The sequence below is a fragment of the Littorina saxatilis genome, linkage group LG1, assembly GCF_037325665.1.
Source record: "Littorina saxatilis isolate snail1 linkage group LG1, US_GU_Lsax_2.0, whole genome shotgun sequence".
In the NCBI taxonomy this organism is placed as follows: Eukaryota; Metazoa; Mollusca; class Gastropoda; order Littorinimorpha; family Littorinidae; genus Littorina; species Littorina saxatilis.
Window position 1 is genome coordinate 66,100,152 of NC_090245.1, and position 25,090 is coordinate 66,125,241.

The 25,090-nt window shown below is 40.8% G+C and overlaps 1 protein-coding gene across 1 annotated transcript in view; it reads right to left on the minus strand.

Moving 5' to 3' along the window:
- Positions 1-21,989, minus strand: part of LOC138976672 (zwei Ig domain protein zig-8-like) — a gene marked incomplete in the record, with an annotated part of 297,407 nt that extends 275,418 nt beyond the window's left edge. Inside the window, 1 exon segment of the mRNA XM_070349551.1 lies at positions 20,302-21,989.
- Positions 21,990-25,090: the final 3,101 nt, after the last annotated feature.

The following is a 25,090-nucleotide window of genomic DNA, read 5'->3' on the forward strand; positions in this document are numbered from 1 at the left end:
CAGAATGAAACTGAACGCAATGCAACGCAGCAAGACCGTATACTCGTAGTCCACCGCTCACGGCATAGGCAGTGAAATTGACAAGAAGAGCGGGGTAGTGGTTACGCTATGCTGCATAGCACGCTTTTCTGTACCTCTCTTCGTTTTAACTTTCTGAGCGTGTTTTTAATCCAAACATATCATATCTATATGTTTTTGGAATCAGGAACCGACAAGGAATAAGATGAAACTGTTTTTAAATTGATTTGGAACATTTAATTTTGATAATAATTTTTATATATTTAATTTTCAGAGCTTGTTTTTAATCCGAATATAACATATTTATATGTTTTTGGAATCAGCAAATGATGGAGAATAAGATAAACGTAAATTTGGATCGTTTTATAAATTTTTATTTTTTTTTACAATTTTCCGATTTTTAATGACCAAAGTCATTAATTAATTTTTAAGCCACCAAGCTGAAATGCAATACCGAACCCCGGGCTTTGTCGAAGATTACTTGACCAAAATTTCAACCAATTTGGTTGAAAAATGAGGGCGTGACAGTGCCGCCTCAACTTTCACGAAAAGCCGGATATGACGTCATCAAAGACATTTATCAAAAAAATGAAAAAAACGTTCGGGGATTTCATACCCAGGAACTCTCATGTCAAATTTCATAAAGATCGGTCCAGTAGTTTAGTCTGAATCGCTCTACACACACACACACACACACACACGCACAGACAGACACACATACACCATACCCTCGTTTCGATTCCCCCTCGATGTTAAAATATTTAGTCAAAACTTGACTAAATATAAAAATGTTACCCATAACCTACTAAGTAGTACATCTGCTGCCCGGTTTGATTGAATGAAACCCAGATATATATATCTTGGTTTGCAAACGAAAAAAACATATAACATCGTTTGTTTCTCACGTACAATGACCTGATTATCAGAAAATATACAATATGGTTTATTTTTCTTATAAAAACATACGTAATGCTATAAAGAAGAATGTCCAGAAAGTCCAGTCCCACAGTCTCTTTTCAGTCCAGTGCTTGTCTGGAAAACGGTAAGGCTGTATGCATGTCCTTGAGTCAGTCTGTTTGTCTGCCAACCTGATTGCATGTCCGTCAGTCTGTCTTGTCGGGCTGTCATGCTGTATGCATGTCCGTCAGTCCGTCTGCCAGCCTGTATGCACGTCCGTTTGTTCGTCTGTCTGTCTGTCTGCCAGCCTGTTTGCATATCCGTCAGTCTGTCTGTCTGTCATGCTGTATGCATGTCCGTCAGTCAGTCTGTCTGTCTGTCTGTCTGTCTGCCAGCATGTATCCATGTCCGTCAGTCCGTTTGTCTGTCTGTCATGCTGCGTGCTTGTCCGTCCGTCTGTCTGCCAGTCTGTATGCGCATATGCATGTCTATCAGTCCGTCTGCCATCAGTCCGTCTGCCTTCCTGCATGCATGTCCATCAGTCCGTCTGTCTGCATGTCCTATTTGTCTTTGTGTGCACTACTGTACGTGCGTGTCCGACACTTTGTATGCCTTGCGATGGATCCGCGATGGCTTAGATGAACTGAGGTCTGTGCGGCGACAGATGAGGGGAGAGAGGCATCTCAGAAATGAAGACGTCTTTTCTGTGATTTAGTGAGGGTGAAAGGCAATTGCATGTCGGCCTTTATGATGATAGGCTTGAAAGGGAACTCACAACGAGTAAGAGAGATAGGGAGAGATGGAGTGTGCGGGAGAGGGGGGAAGCGAGATAGAGAGAACGAACGAACGAACGAACGAACGCCCGGTGATTTGTAACAATTTTTACAAATCACGTTTTTGCGCCAGATATTTTCTTGTCATCTCCAAAGTCAAGGAACAAAAACGAAATCCCTTGACTTTTGGGGTAGCGCGACTCTGTTAATTTTAAGATTTTTTTTTTTTCATTACTAGGATGTCCCATCGTTGGGAAATTCCGGTCGCTTCCTCCCAGTGGAAAGCTAGCAGTGACAGAGTCGCACTACCCCAAAGGCAAGGGATCTATTAGTCCCGTTTCGCCGTTATCCCAATTCGCCCCCATCCCATTTTGGCGACATTTCTCAGGCCAAGTGTCATTTTACCACCATATCATGTACCATTAGCTCCACATCCCATTTTGGCGCAATCCCGTTTCGCCGTTAGCCCATTTTGCCCTCATCTCATTTTTGCGACATTTTACAGGCCAAGTGTCATGTTACCACCATGTCATGTACCATTTAGTCAAAACTTGACTAAATATAAAAATGGGATGGCGGCCAAATGGGATGGTGTCAAAATGGGATGTCGCGCAATTGTTATGACACGGTAGTAAAATGACGCTTGGCTTGTGAAATGTCGCGACAATGGGATGGGGGCGAAATGGAATGCGGTGAAACGGCATGGCGGCCAAATGGGATATGGTGTCAAAATGGGATGTCGCGCTATTGTTATGGCATGTTAGTAAAATGACGTTTGGCTTGTGAAATGTCGCGAAAATGGGATGGGGCAAAAAATGGGACGGCGGCAAAATGGGATTGCACCAAAATGGGATGTGGAACTAAAACCACCCCCACCACTCAGCGTAGAGGCTCTAAACAAGAAAAATAATAATAATAAAAGGCATGCATTACTTTGTGGAATGCGATATTTTTCCATTTTTACATTTGTACAAATCGCGGTTTTAGATTCGACGTGATTTGTAAAATATTTTTACATTTTTACAAATCACGGGTTAACAGCATCAGCTACTGTTTTAGGGAGCGAAGGGAGGGCGAGAAGACAGAAAGATACATATTACAGAATGTTCTTTTTCTTTTCTTGGGCGTGTGCGTGCGCGCGTGCTAACGTTCAACAATCAAGAACCAAAACGTTTTCTTTTAGGCAAACCGACACATGGACTAATAGGTTGACCCAATTGCATTTTTAGTGCATGTACTTACAATACATGCTTACAATATAGTATTTCTGAGTTTATATGTAATAACTGTACATTTTTTGCATATGATGTTTTGATTTGTGTTTGTTTGTTTGTTTGTTTGCTTAACGCCCAGTCCACCACGAAGGGTGATATCAGGGCGGTGCTGCTTTGACATTTAACGTGCGCCACACACAAGACAGAAGTCGCAGCACAGGCTTCATGTCTCACCCAGTCACATTATTCTGACACCGGACCAACCAGTCCTAGCACTAACCCCATAATGCCAGACGCCAGGCGGAGCAGCCACTAGATTGCCAATTTTTTAAAGTCTTAGGTATGACCCGGCCGGGGTTCGAACCCACGACCTCCCGCTCACTGGGCGGACGCCTTACCACTAGGCCACCGTGTTGCCGTTTTTGATTTGTGTGTCTTTATCATCTTCTGTAAAGCGTTGGGTTCGTTGTCGATTTGTGAAGCAGATGTTGCAAAACTAACTAGGTGTGGTACAAACTGACTCAGGTACCTTATTGCTCTCTGATCAACTCTTTATCTGCAACTTTTACTGCTGGCCTGATGAGATCACGATTGCGATGTTGTTCACACATTTTAATTTTTATAACTTTATTTGTTTTATATTAAAATAGTTATAGTTTGCTGTGTTTATTTGTATTGACAAAGGATGATAAAATATTGACGGTAATTACTGACAAAAATGAGACAGGGGCATATCAGTTTCTGCAAGTCAAAGAAAAAAAGAAAGAAAGAAAGAAAGAAAGAATAGGAAAAGAAAGAAGGAAAGAAACAGAAAAACAAACAACAAACAAATAAACAGACACAATAACATAAAATAAGCTAAATAGAACATCATTGTTGTCCAATTTAGCTATCCATATCAAAGTTTCAAATCACAAATTGAAAAGCAAAAATTGATGTTGTTTTGGCGAAGACAAGATTTACATTAGCATGTCTGTCTATCTGTCTATCAGCGGTATACCACTTAAAGGCCTGTCTGCCTGCCTGTCTGTCTGTCTTTCTGTCGGTCTGTGACTTCGAATCAAAGTTGCCTCTCTCTGCATTGTTCAGTTTTCCAGTACGAGAGTGCTCTAATTGCCTTTAAGTGGTATACCGCTGTTAATGTAATGTTGCACTTTATTTCTGTGTCGATATATTTCAACTGTACTGTACATTGTTGCGTTTGGTGTTTTATTTATGTATTTGTAGCCTATCATGATCGTTTCTAAAAAGCCTTTGCTTCATTGTCGGTTTGTGAAGCAGATGTTTCCAAGCAAACTATGCATTGTGTGCATTTGACTGTGGTGTATGTGTGTGTGTGTATGTATGTGTGTATGTGTGTGTGTGTATAGAGCGATTCAGATAAAACTACTGGACCGATCTTCATGAAATTTTACATGAGAGTTCCTGGTTCCTGTTGTAGATAAATGTCATTGATGACGTCATATCCGGCTTTTGTGAAAGTTGAGGCCGCACTGTCACGCGCTCATTTTTTAATCAAATAGATTGAAATTTTGGTCAAGTAATCTTCGACGAAGTCCGGACCATGGGATTGACTTTCAGCTCGGCAGCGTAATCATTAGTTAATTAGTTTGCTCATTAAAGTTGTCATTCAAATTGAATTTTCACTAACAGATTTTAAAATGATTGCATCGTCTTCCTCACTTTCTCCTGATTTCAAAAATATATAAATGAGACAGTGACAAAAGGTCAGGTGTCATGTCTACTGTCCCGAATGACACACGATTGCTGACATTTCACCATTGCCAAAAGAATAAACAAATAAGAAATAGGTAGAAAATGAATGTGAAAACTGACTTTAATTGTTGATCAGTATTTTCTATACCACTAACAAATAATCTACTTACACATAGCTGTTTGGCAAATGTATGTTGCATGGGACACACTGACATGAAAGTGGAAGTTTGTTTTCCCTCTAGAGAAACTACATATCAAGTTACACTTTTTGTGCTCTTCCATTCCAGTTGGCAATCAATTGTTAACGCATGTTATTAGAAAAAATAGAACGAAAACAGATTAGATAGAATGAAAAATGTACTGGTGATGTCATTTGGGACATACTGACATGAAAACGTCACCTTTTGTCATTGTCTCAAATATGTCATGTTTACTGTACAAATGTGCTCAGAATTACAGAAAATAGGTTTAAAGGCTGATATAGTCCTATTTAATTAAACTTCCAGGGCTTTTCCCATCGTTGCGGGGATGTATAAATTAAGCTTCCTGCAAAGTTTTAGGTTTGAAGTCCTTACCAATTACGAGAAATAGTTAATTCTTTATTGCATTGTTTAGCAACAGTTCTCCAGGACTTGGGCTATTTTTAGACCGTTGACGTCACTTCGTGACGTTTCGTAAACCAAAGATGGCGTCGGAGAAAGTCAAAGCGCGGTTGCGTACAACGGCAAAAAAGATAGAAGTAAACCCGTCTAAACTGAGCTGTCAAGGCCACTAAATCTGCTGAGAAGAGAAAGTGGACTCCTTGCTTTTTCACCACGCAGCACCAACGCTGGGTCGCGCTGACAGAAAGATTGTTTTCGTCAGAGGCCCATCGCTTCAAATTGAGAACCAAGTACAAAGGGGATACTGAACTCGCCAAAGTTTTGCTGGACACGTGAGTACATAGGCCTATTAAAAAATTGGATGTACTTGTAGCTTGTCAGCTGAAGCCTGTGGCCTTATTCTTGCAAATATGTGCTGTGAGAGATCGTATATTTCCGCCTGCGCAATTTCCGGAAAGCATCCACTTTCACTTTGAGACTGTTCTGTTTACATTCGACACTATCAACACCACTTTGCAATACTGAAATATGTTTTTCTGTGTTCGAGAGCTACAGCCAATTGTTATTATATCCCCTTAGGTACAGTTTTATAACATTATTGGCACATGTAAACAATATGAATTAATTAATGAATGCTACGTATATGGCAGCCTTTAAGTAAGTACTGCATTCGCGCGCTACGCGGAAACGAGCGCGCGTGACCCGTCTCGGTTTTTTGATGTGGTTGGTCGAGACTATATTTTAATATTGTCTGGGCGATGACAGTTTTTGGTGTTAATCTGTTACTTTGATGCCGACAGCTTGACTTAATGTTTGTATATCGCTTCACGTGACTTTGTTCTTCGTTATCTAAGCCTTTTCGAAATTGTTATGCCTTAAGTTTTGTGTTATTTTGAGATTGGTCTTCAAAATGGTTATTCGCATGTTTACGAAGTTTACTGACAAAGATAACAATAGGGGTATAGCAGTTTCTGCAAGAGAAAAGAAAATAAAGGAATGAAGAAAGAAACAGACGGACAAACAACAAATAAATAAAAGGACAAAAAGCAAACAAACAAGCAAAAGCTCAAATAGTGTCTAATAAAGGTCAGTAATGATCGACAACTCGCAAACCGTACAAGTCACGTAAAGACAAGATACGTTACAGATTAATGCAGGAAATGATTGATACCCAAGGCGGATTTCATGGAAAACATGAGCAATAGGTAGGTATTTCGGACAGGAAATGACTTACGCCTATATACCTAGAAAATGGCTATTACTACCGGATTTTCACCAGTTGCATTTTCATTAATGCAAAAGAACAAATACGTTTAATCGAATGAGCTTTAATTTAAGACATACAAACCGAAATCTAACAGGCGAGGCCATACCTCTTATTAGACCTGGAATAATAGGCCGTGAAAGGTGGATGCAGCGCCTAAAGGCAGTCGATCTACTGGCCGATGTGAATGCGTGATATATTGTGTAAAAAATTCCATCTCACACGGCATTAATAGGTAACATGCGCCTTGAGTCGCCTTGTGTGGTGAGATACGTGCGCGATATAAATCCTCGTAAATAAAAAATAAAATAAATTATTATTAAGGGAAAGTCGCCAATCCCGGAACAGTCGGCTAACGTGGAACACCTCAATATGCGGTCAACGGGAAACAATTCATGAAATTTTTTTTAGCAGAAATGTCTAGTGACCCCTCCCGATGTTATTGCAAAAAGAAAAATGGCAACTGCGGCAAAACCAAAGAAGAGGTACGCTTTTTTAACTTTTCTCCCTTCTTCTTCTTATTTCTATTGTCTAGAATTCGTTTTATTACTCTTTATCGATATACGTTCACATAAAATGTTGATTGCTATTACAAACCTACATCAATGTGTTACACTATGAACGGGGAAGAAAGATTGGAAACGTCACATGTATCCTACAGCTAAAGTCGAAATCCATGCAGGTGCCATGCGGCTATGCTGGAACACATATAGAGGCAAACATGGAACAGTGTTCCAGCTTTGACGCATTCTGTTCCATCTTAGCCTCATCAAACGATAAAGTGAACACTGGTGTTTTTAGTCCGTGGCAGGCTAATTGCCCCCTGGATAATTGTTCCCCGACAACTGCCCCCCCCCCCTCCGGATAATTGCCCTACTAGGAGAATTGCCCCCCGGACACCTGCCCCCCCACCGAGGGAGGACAACTGCCCCCCGGACACCTACCCCCCAATTTTTTTTCTCACCACTCTTCGTGCAAGTTTTTGCAAAAGCCGTTCACTTCAATAAGAGTGTGTGTGTGTGTATGTGTGTGTGTGTGTGTGTGTGTGTGTGTGTGTGAGTGTGTTTGCTGGTGTAAATGCGGGCGTAAGTGTGGGCGTGCAAGTGTCTGTGTCGGTTTGTCTGTGTGTATGTCTGTCAGTGTGTCTTTGTCTGGGTGTTTACAGTATTTATGTGTATGTGTCTATATGTGTGTGAGTGTGTGTGTATATGTGTGTGTTTGTGTGTTTGCGCGCGCGCTCGCGCGCGCGTGTGTGTGTGTATGTGTGTGTGTGTGTATTCAAACCAGGAAGCATTATTATGGGGGCGAGGACGCCCCCATTCTATACGGATAGTTTCGAGGTTGACCATGGGCAGCGCCATTTTGTTGTGAAATACGTCATCAGTTTGTGTACACAGGAAGTTGTGACATCCGTCACCCTATGGGAGGGGTGACGTCAAAATTGTTCATCTGTAGAAAGTTGTGAAATCCGTCACCCTATGGGAGGGGTGACGTCAAAATTGGTCATCACAGAGTTTGTGTAACACAGGAAGTTGTGAAATACGTCACCCTATGGGAGGGGTGACGTCAAAATTGTTCAACAAAAACATGATATGTCGCATTGTGCAGGGTCAACTGCAACAAACTCAAACCGAGCCATTCATACCTAGCTGTATTTGAGTGACTTATATACCCGACATTTTTATTTCTTATTTTTAGCACAGGTGTAGGAAAAATCATGAACCAAAATGTTATTTATTTTCTAATTTAACATTTTTTTTACAAATATGACCATGGTCTTTTAAACATACAGTGACATTAAACATTGTTATGTTAAAAAAAAGAAAAAAGAAAAAAAGCTTTTGTGCACAAATCAGAAAATACATTGTACATTTTACCTACAGGCCAAACCGTGAGTGTCTGTGGCAAAGCCCGACCCAGGAAATTGCACTGATTTTATATTTAGATCAAAGGGAAATTGTCAAGAACAGGCGCTTGCATTTGGATGTGTCCAATGATAGTAGGTTTGGTTGTGATCAATCAGAATAATGTAGGAATAAAAATGTATGACAGTTTAGTATGATGACATGTAATTCACATATGCTGAAATATGATATTATACATCATGTAATATTATTATGGCTGTTGCCATGACCATGAAACCCAACAAAGGTTTAATGTAATGTAATTCAAAATACCAAAACCGAGCACCTATTAATCTCGTCTTTGCGCGTGAAGATTGAGGCCGTCTGCCAGTAGCGGTTAGGTCATACAGTGGAACCCCTCTCTAGCGACCTTTAAAATGTTGACAAAAATCGGTCCTTGTGGAGGGGGGTCCTTACAGAGGGAGGGGGGCGGAGTCAGGGGGCCACAAAGAAAGTCAGATTTAAAAAAAAAAAAGAAAACAGAGAAGTTTGAGTTGCTGACGACCGTTCCCTCTGAAAGCAAACTGCTTCGATTTCATGTTTGTCCTTGGTGTCCACCAGTTCTGGTGCATGTACTACCCTGGCCAAGTTTCCTCTCAAGACATCAAAGAGACCGCCCCAGTATACTCTACAGCCTCTGGGCGAACCACCTCTCATAGCTAAAACTGGGTCAATGACCCCTGGGAAGAAGGTCAGTGTCGATAAAATTTTACTCCTAGGCCTGCGGCCAGGGGGGAGGGGGGGAGTATACCGGTACCATTTGAGAATCAGACCAAATGAGAATTGAACCATTTGAGAACATCCTTTTTTTTCAATCACTACATCGAAGGCCTGCGGCCCGGGGTTCACATGGGTTGGTTTGTTTGTTTGTTTCAAACCCACACCCATATACACACATTTCCCATTTAAACCATTTGTCGGCCCCCTGTCGATATTTATCGACTAAGTTCCTTGTATAGATATCGTTGAGAAAACAAATTATAGACTTCCATTACCTATGAATACCCTCTAGACAACAATAGCCTACAACACTTGATAACTCGCTAAACATACAGACAAGAATGGGGGGCAATTCATTGTCACGGGGGGCAATTGTCCTAGGCGGGCAAATGTCCAGGGGGCAGTACTGTTGTCCGGGGGGGGGGGGGCAGTTGTCCGGGGGGCATTTAGCATAGAACCGTTTTAGTCACGTACTCAATTCTCTTTTCAGTTTTATTGTATTTTTTCCTTCTATACCGTTTATTGAATGGTTGATTGATTTGTTTTAAAGTATTTTGGGACCCGGACGGTTGCTACCCGAAGAAATGGGCTGCGCGTTGTCGGCTGTCAGAAACGGGGAAATGGGTTTGCGTTGCGCATCAAGAACATTTGGTGTTCCTGTCACGACTTTTATGCTGCGAAATATCTTGGTACTGCTTCTTGTGTGGCACCAACACCCCTTTGAACATTATACAGTGCCAGCAGTATACACACGGCATTGATCACACGAGGACTGCACTAAAAGTAGAAAACAAAAGGACATTGAGTGAAAAATCGTTTCTTAGCTTCTTTTTTCATGTTTTACAAAAACAGTTTTTTTATCCGATTTGTTTAGACCTAGCCCTTATTTATATTTTTTCACATTTGAGGCATTAATTGTTATCAAATTTACTATTTCTTTGGTAAAAATCCAATGTTATGTGGAAAAACAGACATTTAAATAAGATGGCTAAATCAAAATGTTATGACGTATGAATTTATCTTGTGTGTGTGGCAATGTGTAATTGTGTGCGTGTGATTGAGAGTGTGTGGGTGTATATATGTGTGTGTGAGACACAGACAGAGCTAGAAAGAGAGTCAGTGTGTTTTTGCATGTGTTCCGAGTTTGACAACACAGTGTTCCACTTTACACACCCATGCGTCCAACCTGGAACAAATGCAGAAATTTTTATAATGGTCAGTTTGATGAGTTGTGTGACTTTTATTTTATCTTATGTTGTTCGTTTGTTTACTGATAGAGTCTAGTATGTGACAATATGAAAAACGCTTTGCAATAATAATTTTTTTGTCTGGTACGGCTGTTTCTCCTTAACTGTTCCAGGTTTAGCGACATTCCCATATTATTGTGATCATTTTTATGCGCCTAATCTAGATATAGCCCCAGGCGCTTACATATTAATTTCTGCAACAATATTAAAATCCGCTTGCCGGAAGACAGAAAGGTGATATTTCATTGCCGAGAAGAATTTTCTCAGGGCGGAGAAAAGGTTTAGACGTCAAACAAATGAGATTGCGCCCAGAAATGAAATCACGCGATGCTGTCATTGAAATACACACCATCCATATACCATTGTAGAACAAAGTGTGTAAACTTTAAAAATAAAAAAAAGAAGCTATGGTCGAGAGAGAGAGAGAGCGAGAGAAAGAGAGAGAGAGAGAGAGAGAGAGAGAGAGAGAGAGAGGGATAGAGAGCGAGAGAGAGAGAGAGAGAGCGAGAGAGAGAGAGAGAGAGAGAGAGAGAGAGAGAGAGAGAGAGAGAGAGAGAGAGAGAGAGGCAGATAGACATCCAAGATAGACACACATACAGAAACCGACAGACAGAGACAAGAGAGAAAACGTTCCAAGTAAACATCGAAAGCCTCCAAAACGTTCATGCAAGTGAAGCAGAGGTGTTTTGCAAAACTACACCATTATACAACTTCGAGTCAAAACACACCAAATTAAAAACATCTTTTCTCCACTGCCACATCTCCCTTTCCTTCCTTCAGTTGTCCAACCCGTCATAACACAGCATAGCGTATCTCTTCCGACTTTCTTGTTTCCTCCTCTCCTTCTTCGTCTCACTTCAGACTTCAGACACACTGGAAAGAAACACATCACTCCTTCGTCACTCTAGTCGGATACAGTCTTCATCCAAAACTGCGCGAACAGACATGTGTCTGAACCTTGTTTACAGAAGATGATTTTCCACCATGACTTTTTTCTTCTTTTCTTTTCTCATTTTTTCTTCTTCTGCTACTTACCCTTTGGTCTGCCCCTCCTCCTTTCTCGCTCATGACGGCATGCAATTCTCGGTTCTGCTTTGAAAATTATTTATGGTTTACCGGTTATCACGCAGAGAATGTATGCTTTTGTGGTGTTATGTGTCAGGCTGTGTGTGGTTTCCAAACAACTGGTTGTATTTAGTATTGCTTTCATCCTTTCTGCGAGGTGTTCGTGCTACTGGATACATATACATTGATATTCTGTATGTCATAATCAGCACAGGTTTTGAATCAGTTAGCTCCTGAATGAATATGTTTTACAGTCTGAGGGTATAAGTAAAGCAGCGAAAGAATTGTTATCCCATGATCTGCCTCTTTGCCTCTGTTAGCTGAGGAGGTGATTATTCTGAATTATCCATCGCAACCATATGGATTACCCATCACAACCGAGTTTCGATCTCAACTGTCATTGGTCATTGTCTTTGATTTCAGAGTACAATTGAATAATCTATAGAGGTCATCTGCATATTCAGAGTTTACAGATGGACTACTTTTTTCAATATACGACTGAAATACTTTATGGTGTCAAAGTCAATATCGCGAATAGGTACAGGCCTACATGTGTCAATATTGAGAAAATAAAGGATACTAGCTTCATACGATACGCACATTCTGCATGGATTTAAAGAGCGGAGTCGAGATATATCGCTGGCTGAAGCGACTGCATGGTCAAAGGCATGTTCAACGAGTATCGCGAGTGGGATCAAGGGACGATACTCCCTAATTTTTACACAGACAGCCATCTACACAGAACCGTGAGAGAGAGAGAGAGAGAGAGAGAGAGAGAGAGAGAGAGAGAGAGAGAGAGAGAGAGAGAGAGAGAGAGAGAGAGAGAGAGAGAGAGAGAGAGAGAGAGAGATTAATCAAAACACCCCAGTCACCTGGTAGTTCGAAAACTCAATCTGAAACTGACATCGATTGTCGAAGGCATGCCTGCGGTGCATAACTCTGGAAAAGTTGTCGTAACTGGAAACCCGTTCAGATCCATTCCAACGCCAAAAACATTATCAGAAGAGTCACCATGAAGTCAAATCAAACGTTAGGTTTTCTCATTTGGTTATTTGCTTTGGATTTAAGTGTATTGCTTCGATTGATAGCTGAATCTGCTTGCAACCGTGCTGTTCAAGACTGTTCGAACTGTCGTCTGCTAGACGGGCTTGTGTGAATCAGAGTCGAGTAAACTGCGGGGTTCAGCGACAAATGAGGGAGTGGCATCAAAATGAAAAGAAGAAGAAGACGAAAAGAAGTTGGAGATACAGTTAAGATATATGGGGAAGAGAAGAGGATGCGAGGTGTTGGATGTTGCCAACCTTAGGTGTTCAAACTCAAGACCGGGACAAAGTAGAAAGCGAGTGTACCGTACCGCGACCGACTCTCAGTGCTGACATACAACTTCCAAGCTTTATTGCTTAACGTCTACAACAGGCGAAGTATTGAAGCTTTAGCTCACCTAAACCCGGCGACTGAATATGTAAGTGATCCACGTGTGAAAACCAAAACAGAACAGCGCGATGACAGCCAACATTTCTATCCCCGACTGACAAACTGTAACACTGCATGCAAACTGACTTGGGTCAACGATCAAACCAGCAAGGCCCGAACTGAATTTGTTGCGCTGCCATTATCGTGCGCAATTCTGGTAAACATATAAACCCGGTATGCCGAATTGAGTATAACGAAAGCCGATGTCAAATATACACAGGAATATTTTAAAATTACTTTCAAAATGTAAAAGCAGATAGCAGACCTTTTTATAAGCAATACAAATGACTGAATGTCCACATACAAGTCGAATGACGCCGTCCATTATGCTGACAAATGGGAACTAGCTTTGCGCATGAATTCATTGACATGAATTTCGACTGCGGAGGCTTTTGGCAAGCTGAAAACAGGCACGGGCAGGTTTTAGTGGAAAAGTAAGTGTTTTTAATGAAAACGTCGGAGTAATGGGATAAATAGCTTACACACCTCGTCCTGAATATCTTGCATATTTTCCCTCGGGTCGATTTTCATGTATTACCTCGCCAAAAAAAAAAAAAAAAAAAAAAAAAAAAAAGAACTTGGAGTGTGTAACCTATATATATCCTTTGCATTGTTGTCGTTTCTGCAGAATGTGCTTGCTACCGGATGCATATACACTGTTTGTGCATTAGTAATAATCAGTCCAGGTTTGGATTCAATCCGCACCACAACAAAAGACTGTTATAGTCTGTGAGTAAATTAGCAAAGCAACGTAAGTTCGGTAACGATTATTTTTCCTTGAATTGTATAACGATGACTGGCGAATGAAATTACAAAGTCATTGTCCGAACTGCTTTGCTTATATTAAACAAAGAAAATTGACTTTTTGGATAATCTAGCTTTACCAATCTCATTGTACACTACAGCACAACAATTTTGAAAAATGTTTGAATTTTCTTTTTTTTCCATCAATGAAACGAGAAGCGAAATCAGGTTTCTTGCATGCATTTTTGTTTGGTTGGTTGTTTATTTGGTTGTGGTTGGTTGTTCTGTTCAGAAGTTGGCTGGTTCGTTGTTTAATTGGTGACCGGTTGCAGGTTTGTTGGTTTGTCGGAAGATTCCCCGAGTTCTTAAAATACCAAGGTACGTGGATACAATTACAAACAACATGCACTCAATTCAGTCGTTTTCTCAATAAAAGGAAAAACGCTTTATATATATATATATATATTTAGAGAGAGAGAGAGAGAGAGAGAGAGAGAGAGAGAGAGAGAGAGAGGGAGAGAGAGAGAGAGAGAGAGAGAGAGAGAGAGAGAGAGAGAGAAATTAAACGAGATGAACAAATTAACCTAGGTTGACAAACTTCAAAAGAGGGCAACGAAGATATGTACAGAATTTTTCCAATGCAGTTAATCTGTCAGCTTAAAAAAAACTTCATGTTTCGCTCTCGCCTCGCGACGACCCTACAGTTGTCTGGCGAATAAACCTCCAAGATGTTCATCTCTTCATTTTTCTCACACCACAGGCATTTATCACTTCCAGGCCAAATTGATCACAAGGATGTAATTCAACTTTATTTTCCGCAACTTGTTGTGCGTGTGTGCGTGTGTGTGTGTGTGACGTGTGTGTGTGTGTGTGTATGTGTGTGTGTGTGTGTGTTTGTGCGTGCGTGCCTGCCTGCGAGCGTGTGTCTGACTATACACACCGGGGACTGTGTTCCGCTTATTTTCAGCTGGTTCCGTTCTTACTCCCGTTTTCAGCTGGTACCGTTGTCACGCAAACGTAAATGTCTTAATAAAAACACAAACTATGATTTCACACTGAACCAAGCTAAAATTGATGAATGTCAGTAGAAAGGGGAATAATTGTTTTCTTTGTAGACAGCTACTTACGTCTGTTGCTTACCTGGTTCCTTGACAGTGGCCGAATGTAGGGCCAGCATGCGGGGTTTTAAGTGAAAAATTGAACGTTCAACGTAAATTTCTCTCAAACAAGGATTTGAAGTACACTAAACCTAGTCAGATTTAAACAGATTTTTTTGGTTTTGTACATTTTATTTGTTGTTAATTTCTTCCTATTTTTTATTTAGTCAAGTTTTGACTAAATATTTTAACATCGAGGGGGAATCGAAACGAGGGTCGTGGTGTATGTGCGTGTGTGTGTGTGCGTGTGTGCGTGTGTGCGTGTGTGCGTGTGTGTGTGTGTGTAGAGCGATTCAGACTAAACTACTGGACCGATCTTTATGAAATTTGACATGAGAGTTCCTGGGTATGAAATCCCCATACGTTTGTTTCATTTTTTTGATAAATGTCTTTGATGACGTCATATCCGGCTTTTCGTGAAAGTTGAGGCGGCACTATCACGCCCTCATTTTTCAACCAAATTTTGGTTGAAATTTTGGTCAAGTAATCTTCGACGAAGCCCGGGGTTCCGTATTGCATTTCAGCTTGGTGGCTTAAAAATTAATTAATGACTTTGGTCATTAAAAATCTGAAAATTGTAAAAAAAAAAAAAAATTTATAAAACGATCCAAATTTACGTTTATCTTATTCTCCATCATTTGCTGATTCCAAAAACATATAAATATGTTATATTCGGATTAAAAACAAGCTCTGAAAATTAAATATATAAAAATTATTATCAAAATTAAATTGTCCAAATCAATTTAAAAACACTTTCATCTTATTTCTTGTCGGTTCCTGATTCCAAAAACATATAGATATGATATGTTTGGATTAAAAACACGCTCAGAAAGTTAAAACAAAGAGAGGTACAGAAAAGCGTGCTATCCTTCTTAGCGCAACTACTACCCCGCTCTTCTTGTCAATTTCACTGCCTTTGCCATGAGCGGTGGACTGACGATGCTACGAGTATACGGTCTTGCTGAAAAATGGCAGCTACTTGACTAAATATTGTATTTTCGCCTTACGCGACTTGTTTATTTCTCAAAAGCTCTTTAACTTTGTCGCCAGGTTATTTTTCAGCGCGATTTTGACAGAATATAACCGTGGGTGGGTTTTTTTCGTGTTGAGAACACGCCTTGCAATTATCGCGTGTTTTTCCTTCTTCTTCTTCTGCGTTCGATGTTGGTGGCCGTGCTAGATCCTCAGACCAGTGGCTGCCAGGAAGTCCGCAGTCTTGCGCAGTTCGTCGGCAGGACGGGGGCAGTTCTGGAGAATGTGCTCCGGAGTTTGCTCTTCCGAGCCACATTCACAGTGTTTTTCCAATTCTGCTTAGAATTTGAATGTTGCCAAAGAAATAGATACAAAGCAGCAAGCGCAACTTTAGGTAAACAGAATTATGCTCTTTTCACAAACGAAGTCCTGCTTCCATCGCCTTTTCTATATATGTCTGTCTTTCTTTTTTCTTCAAACACCAAGGGTGATTTTGATCGTAGATTTGTTGTGCGCAGATAGGAAACGGTCAATATTTGGCGTAGGATTAATTTCATCTTCTTTCCAACACATAGCAAAACCCAAAGTTAATGACAACAATGTAATATTTCAGAGGAACAAAATAACACACTGTCTTATTACTTGTACAGTAATTTTTATGCTGCTTAGTATCTAATATTATCCGTTCTCACAGGTGTGTGTGTGTGTGTGTGTGTGTGTGTGTGTGTGTGTCTGTGTGTGTGTGCTTGCGTGTGTGTTTGCGTGTGTGTGTGTGTGTGTGTGTGTGGGTGGGTGTGGGTGTGCTTTCGTGTGTTTGCTTGTGTGTGTGTGTGTGTGTGTGTGTGTGTGTGTGTGTGTGTGTGTGTGTGTGTGTGTGTGTGTGTGTGCGTGTGCGTGTGTCCTTGGTTAGGTGTGTGTGAGTCAATGTGTCTATATGTGTGCGTGCGTGCAAGCGTGCGCGTGTTTTTTAGTATGACTCTGTGTGTGTGTGTGTGTGTGTGTGTGTGTGTGTGTGTGTGTGTGTGTGTGTGTGTGTGTGTGTGTGTGTGTGTATGTTTGAGAGAGAGAGAGAGAGAGAGAGAGAGAGAGAGAGAGAGAGAGAGAGAGAGAGAGAGAGAGAGAGCATGTACGTTTGCTAACCTGCGCTTGCGTGGGTGTGAGTGCTTGCGTGAAAATTCTTGCGTGCGTTAGATTATGCATTCTTTATCAAGGCATATGTGCACATTGAACTATATATAATAAATCAGCTTAGCATAGAAACAGGAAATGCCAACATCAGAAATAAAACTTTAAAAAACAAAATTAAAACAATTAAAGAAAAGGTTATGATCAAAACAAAAATAAAAGTGCACGCGAACAGCTGAAATTTATGTGAAAGAAATCCTGGTCACATCTTGCATCAGTTATTTTCCTAATTGTTACGAAAGTCTGATTGCAAGTTTTTGTTAACTTCTTTTTTTCTTTCGTTTTTTTTCTTCAGTTTTTATTTTTATTTTTTTGTTTAATGGACGAAAAGCTGTTTTTCTTTCTCCCATTTTTATTCTGTTAATATATTGGCACAAGTTAAAATGATGCTGTCTACAAGCGGAGAACACAATATATGTTACCTTAAAAACTAACACCATCAGGGTTTTTTCACACTGGTCCCACATTCGTTTTACAAAAAAATTGAAAACTGATCAAGGAGTACTTATGAACACACAACACTGGTATCCATGTATGGTGTGCGTGCGCGCGTGTATGTGTGTGCTTGTTTGTGTGTGTTTGTGGTTGTGTGTGTATGTGTGTATACGTGTGTGTGTGTGTGCGTGTGTGTGTGTGTGTGTGTTTGTGTGTGTGTGTGTGTGTGTGTGTGTGTGTGTGTGTGTGTGTGTGTGTGTGTGTGTGTGTGTGTGTGTGTGTGTGAGTGAGAGAGTTTGTGTTTGTACACACACATACAGAAAGGCAGACAGGTCAAAAGAAGTGTTCTCATACTTGTCGTTTTAAGCATTACTTCCCCTTCAGATAGCTGTAATATACATGGCAGAAATTTCGTAACTCGTGTGCTTCATCGACGAGATGCAAAGAGATGGCTCACGTCTTAAATCATTAATGTTTTTTCGCTCTGTTCTAGAACGGTTTTCACCACTGGATAGAGTATAAACAACTCTTTAGGAAAATGTAAAAATAAGAAAAACATGTAAAGGTGACATGCGACTCATTCCGTGGTGGAGGGTCACATTTGTCTGTCTTTTTGTCTTGCCAAAAGCACAATTCCCAAAAAAAACTCCCCAACCCCCACCCACCACACAAAAAAAGCATTGACACCAGGACAAGTGTCATTTTCGAAAATGACGTCTTAAATTATTGTTTGTCAAAGTAAAATTCTTCCGCAGCGATAGATTCGTTTTTCTCTCAAAACCAAAAACCACACATGTTCTGCATCAACTCATAAAAGGCGATTCTCTCCCTGTCGCTGTCTGTCTAGTCAGTGTCTGTCTAATCAGTGTCTCTCTCTCTCTCTCTCTCTCTCATTTGAGCATAGTTCAAGCTTATTTTAGAAAATGTTATTCCACAGTTGATCACATTTTTACACTGAATGCCATCATTGAAAAGTGTTTAGGGAAAAGAAGTGGCAAATTTAATGTTTGTTTTGTGGACTTAACGCAAGCTTTTGATTCTGCACAACAGAGGCGCCTTTTTGAGATTATGTGAGAGAAGGGGGTATCAGGAAAGTTAATGAATGCCCTTGTTGCAGTTTATAATTCTGTTATTTCTTGTATCAGCGTGCATATTAAATGAATTAACCGAATTTGTATTGCCCAACTGGTTTGCGCCAATTATGTGTTTTGAGTCCTCTGTTATTTTCCATATTCATAAACGAGATTGCTTTATTTGTGCAAGAAAATGGTGTGCATGGAATCCAACTGTTACCTGGATTGATTGAAATTTGTCTTCTGCTTTTTGCTGATGATATTGTTTTCTTGTCAGATACTCCAGGAGGGCTACAAAATCAAATTGATGCACTTAACACAATTTGTAAAGAGCTATGTTTATAGATGTTAAGAAAACCAAGGTCATGGTTTTCAGAAAAGGAGGTTTTCTGAGCAGAACAGAAAAATGGTTTCTTGCTGGAAAGCAATTGGATGTTGTGAAACAATATAACTATTTGGGTTTTACATTCACTGCAAAAATGAGTTTGATAAACGGTGTTGATGCTTTAGGAGTACGAGGAAAGCGAGCAGCTTTTGAATGTGTAAATTGTGTTTTGAGATTGAGTAAAATGTCAAGGACCACCCTTTTTTAAACTCTTTGATTCTCAGGTGCAGCCGGACATATAAAGGACAAAGTCAATATTTGGCGTAGGATTTTATCTTCTCTCCAACGCACAGCAAAACGCAAAGTTCACACTTGTGATTTAAAGGGTTTTTAATGACAAAAATGTAATCTTTCAGAGCAACAAAACAACACAATGTCTTATTACTCGTAGAGTCATTTTCACGCTGCTTATCATCTATCCGTTCTCACAGGTGTGTGTGTGTGTGTGTGTGTGTGTGTGTGTGTGTGTGTGTGTGTGTGTGTGTGTGTGTGTGTGTGTGTGTGTGTGTGTGTGCGTGTGTGTGTGTGTGTGCGTGTGTGTGTGTTTGTGTCTGGGTGTGTGCGCGCGCGTAGGTGCATACATGCGTTTGTAATCACATCCCTCATAATTTTTGCAATTCGCAAGCACATATGTGTATGTAACACTATTTTGCGTCAGAGTAATTTCTTTCCAGTGGGAAATTATTTCGACCTTCCCGTGGGACAGTGCGTCGCGACAGAATTACCCTTTAAGTCTGATCCGCTGACTCTTCGGTTTTCGTGGGGAGAATCTTAACAGACTTCGGACAATGTGGTTAAAATGAACACAGTCATGTACTGCTGGAATGCCCGGCCCTTCGATCGAGAGAGAGAGAGAGAGAGGGGAGAGAGAGAGAGAGGGGGGGGAGGGAGAGAGAGAGGAGATGTGAGATATATAAAGAGACAGGCAGGCAGCTAGACAGACAGCCGATAGACAGACAGATCTATACTCTGACAGAGAGACAGAGAAAAAGAGACAGAGAAAAAGAGACAGAGAAAAAGAGACAGACAGCTAGATAGACAGACAGTGACAGTAGAGAGAGAGAGAGAGAGAGAGAGAGAGAGAGAGAGAGAGAGAGAAAAAAGAGAGAGAGAGAGAGAGAGAGAGAGAGAGAGAATGCGAGAGCGAGAGATAGTAACGGTGACAGAGACTGAAACAGAGACTGAACTGAACAGACAGAGAAACAGAGACAGACAGGCAGACAGACAGACAGACAGAGGCACGACTAAGACAGAGACAGAAACACAAAGACGCACTGACAGACACAGACAGTGGTCGGACGGATAGTAAATCACTTGCAATGGCAACTTGATGTTCATATAAATATTGTTTTTAATGCGCTGCTGCAAACAAAACAGGCAAAGCATAGCAACGCTAAATCTCGAACCCCCAAAAATCTCACACTGAGAAAAATCAAAAGCGCACACAATGCTCTTACCTTCAAAAATTGCCTCCAGTCAAGAAATCCTCAGCCACAAGCTCTCGAAGAATCCTTACAACACATAGAATTAAGTCACACACAGCAAGACATACTATACACTCCAACCAGCGGCAGTCTCAGTGCAACACGGCATGCAAACGGCCGTTTCGCTTTCGTCCGACAGGTCGAAGATATAGGTACTCCAAAAAGACGTGACAGCAACAACGGAACGCCCCGCGACCGAGAAGCACGTGACAGCCGTACCAGTCTTCAAAAAGACATCACTGGCCCGCGTGTTGCCTGTCCACGCATCGCCGAAAACACAATCCTGAGCCTGACAAATGAAGTCTGTGAAGAAAAATACAACTGGCGACAAAAAATAAAGGAAGGAGCGATTATCTTTTATTTAGCTTGGGAGGATTCACCCCCGCAAATGTTTCTGAGCTAGAGAGGACTCGAAGTCTGTCTAGTCTCGTCCACTGACGCATCGACGAAAACAGCAAATTTCGGACTGACGACTGCAGTCTGTGAATTAAGAAAACACCCAACTGTAGATATGTTTTACCTTGGAAGATTAAAAGCTCCCCGCAAAAGTTTCAGCAAAAGACGACAACATATACATGTATGTCTGTCTATAGCTCTGTCCGTACACGCATCGACGAAAACGGCAAAAACCTGACTGACAAATGAACGCTGGGAATAAAAACAAAGAAGCCGCTATAATAGAGGCTCTAGCTGTATCCCTCCGCAGATGTTTCACCAATCACAGGTGTTCGTTCGCATGTTGTTGCCCTGGCCTTCGATGCGAGTCGATTGCTAAACAAATAGCGTGTTGCGATCAACACCCGTATTGAAGTGTCTTGACGGCATGTGGAGACCGATTTTGACAGGCGCACAGCTGTGTTGTCTATTTTGCATCCAAATGACAATTGTTAAGTTTTGGCTGGGTCGAATTAGGCGACGGCGAGAAGTTATGAGTTTATTTTATTTCAGAGAAGCAGTATATAAAAAAAAGTTTGTGTCAGACAGTTAGAGAAAAACAAAGCTGAGATTACTTCATGTTACTTCGTTCCCATGGAACAAATCACATTTGTCATACAATCTCAATTTCCACAAAACTCAAACTGAAATGTCATTGTAATCATCTTTTGATTTGCCTCCTTTCGTTTTGTCACAACGCCCGTAATGGTGTTTTTGTGTGTGGTTTTTTTTTCTTTGTTTTACAAACCGTTGTAATTTAAAAGTCCTGCATGGGAAGTTATGTTGAAAACTTCACTCAACGTAAATTATTTTAATCATTCCTTCACTGTATCACCAAGTCTTGAAGTTTTCTATAGCAAAGCATCAAAATTTCACTCAATGTAAGCTTTGAAAGGGAAAATGCGTTGGTCGCTTCTGACAACCAACACACAAAGTCACATTTTTCTCTCACACAGGCGAAGAAGAACACAACAGGCGTCGGTCACTTTGGAAGTTTCAACAACAGACGACATTGCATCGAATTGCATGCGAGCTCACGGACACACGCACACACGCAGGACAGAAAACAGACACCAAGTTCGCTCGCAGAGGCTTCGCGTTGCTTCTATCCACTGAGCGCTCGCGACAGACACAAACCAGTAGGGGGGAAGGTTAGTCGTACACCGCTTGCGCGAGAAGCGCGTGCAAACTATTTCCTCCCTCGTGCTTTCATTTCTCGACGCTGACGGCGCTTGTTGAACCAAGACCGCTTGCTATCCACCCCTGCAACTACGCTACAAGTGTCGCACAGCCACTGAAACCCAACTTTTGCCCGAAGCTAGAAACTTACACCCGCTATACTCAAGGCTACTTTGCGGTATGGTACATCTGTTTTTGTGTATGTATAGCATTATTGTTGCCGCAGTTTCACACAGGCTCATAAAAATAGGTCCAAGCCAAACACGTTCTCAAACACCGAGTCAGACATATATTCAACGGAAGTGTACACAGCGAATATTTATGTGTTTGAGGATCGCACTTCGATTTATCTTTTGTTCACTTGTGACAGGTTGAAAAGACATTGTCATTGAGCATAAACGCACTGAACAGGCCTCAGTGAATGCGTTTTATGTCATATAGCGGCGTTGGGAGCGTTATGTATTGGATAGTCAAAAGCATGCGGCGCAATAGAAAACATGCCAACAAAAAGTCTGGCTATCGCTGGCATAACGCTCACACATTTGCCACATAGTCATCAATGACAGACGTGAAGAGAGGATCGAAGGGCATGACATGAGTGAAGAAAGCAGTCACTCTATGATATGCCATGGCGAAGCAAATATAACTAATATTACTATTAGTCAGTAGTTTCACAATTAGCTCTCTGTATAATTAAATACTACTAGAGGAATACCCGGCTTCGCCGGGTGAATCGCGAGACAGAGACAGACAGCGTGGCGGTTCGCCGTCTTAGAGCACGTGTGAACATTAACATCCACCAGTGTGCCCACTCAAAGGAAGGCAAGAACATTCAGAGAGACAAAAGCAGCCAGACCCCATCACAAACAGAACTCTACAATCCACAGGTGTTGCCTCCACACACACACACACACACACACACACACACACACACACACACACACACACACACACACACACACACACACACACACACACACACCACGACCCTCGTCTCGATTCCCCCTCTATGTTAAAACATTTAGTCAAAAATTGACTAAAAATGTAAACAGTCGCGTGAAGCGATATAAAAACATTTAGTCATTTTCTAGGCTACTCTAAAAAATCAACTTCAAAAACCAGTCATCGGCAAGATTACATCAGTGTGTGTGTGTGTGTGTGTGTGTGTGTGTGTGTGTGTGTGTGTGTGTGTGTGTGTGTGTGTGTGTGTGTGTGTGTGTTTGTGCGTGTGCATTTTATTTCATTGTTTGGCCTCACTCAAGGTAAAATCGATGTCTGTGATTATAATCTGCCTTAGGCTTGGAAAACATAAACAAGTCGCGTAAGGCGAAAATACAACATTTAGTCAAGCTGTCGAACTCACAGAATAAAACTGAACGCAATGCAATTTTTCAGCAAGACCGTATACTCGTTGCATCGCTCATGGCAAAGGCAGTGACATTGACAAGAAGAGCGGGGTAGTAGTTGCGCTGAGAAGGATAGCACGCTTTTCTGTACCTCTCTTCGTTTTAACTTTCTGAGCGTGTTTTTAATCCAGACATATCATATCTATATGTTTTTGGAATCAGGAACCGACAAGGAATAAGATGAAAGTGTTTTTAAATTGATTTCGAAAATTTAATTTTGATCATAATGTTTATATTTTTAATTTCCAGAGCATGTTTTTAATCCAAATATAACATATTTATATGTTTTTGGAATCAGAAAATGATAAAGAATAAGATGAACGTAAATTTGGATCGTTTTATAAAAAAAATATTTTTTTTACAATTTTCAGATTTTTAATGACCAAAGTCATAAATTAATTTTTAAGCCACCAAGCTGAAATGCAATACCGAATTTCGGCCTTCGTCGAAAATTGCTTGGCCAAAATTTTAATCAAGTTGGATGAAAAATGAGGGAGTGACAGTGCCGCCTCAACTTTTACAAAAAGCCGGATATGACGTCATCAAAGACATTTATCCAAAAAAAGAAAACAAGTCCGGGTATATCATTCCCAGGAACTCTCATGTAAAATTTCATAAAGATCGGTCCAGTAGTTTGGTCTGAATCGGTCTACACACACACACGCACAGACACACTCACGCACACACATACACCACGACCCTCGTCTCAATTCCCCCTCTATGTTAAAACATTTAGTCAAAACTTGACTGAATGTAAAAAGAGATTTATAAAGAAGGATAAAAACACACACTCCGCAATTTTGTTGTGATTTACATGTACCGTACAAGTTTGTCTTGAATACAGTCATTCTCTCAATATTTTCTTGCACCAAAGTGTTCTCACTACATGCCTATCGAACGAACATAATAAGCCGTAGGGCCATGCGACACGCTTTTAGCAGATACATGGTACAGAAGCGGTGTCAGCTTTTAAGGTTTTTCCTGTGGCACACATTGTAATAATGATTTTGCAGCATTTCCCGAGACAAAAAGTAGTTGTTTCGATCAAAGTTTCATACAAGTAGAAGATCTGAAAGTAAGAGCTCAATAATGGACCACAGTATGAGTCACAGCGAGAGAGAGAGAGATAGAGAGAGAGATAGAGAGAGAGAGAGAGAGAGAGAGAGAGAGAGAGAGAGAGAGAGAGAGAGAGAGAGAGAGAGAGAGAGAGAGAGACTTTAATTTACGAGGATAAAGGTTTAAGGCACATTGCCTTGTCTAACAACCTGTCCTTAAACAAATACTAAACACATAATATTCACTTAAGAAGCATACAAATGGAACGAATTGATAGAAGACAAATGCTAAATGCAACCAGAATATAAAATGGAAACAAAAATTAATGCGGAGAAAGTTAGAAAGACCACAATAAGGAATTCGAAGAGAGGTAATGAAAATAAGAAATTCCTCCGATAGGAAAAACACCCCCGTCGAAGGGAAATAACCTTCTCAGTTGGTGGCAGTGAGAATGGTTATTTCCCTTTGACCAACGGGGGTGTGCCTCTATAAGTCCTTGTATAATTTTAATCCACCAATAACTCCCTAACCGTGTGTTTGACTGGTCCCAATTTTTGTAAGGACCGTCTCAGGAATGTATAGAACCTGTTCACCAAGTTTGGTGACGATCGGTCCGTTCATTCTTGAGATCTACTTGCGAACACAAACACCCAAACAAACACCCAAACAAATACCCAAACAAATAC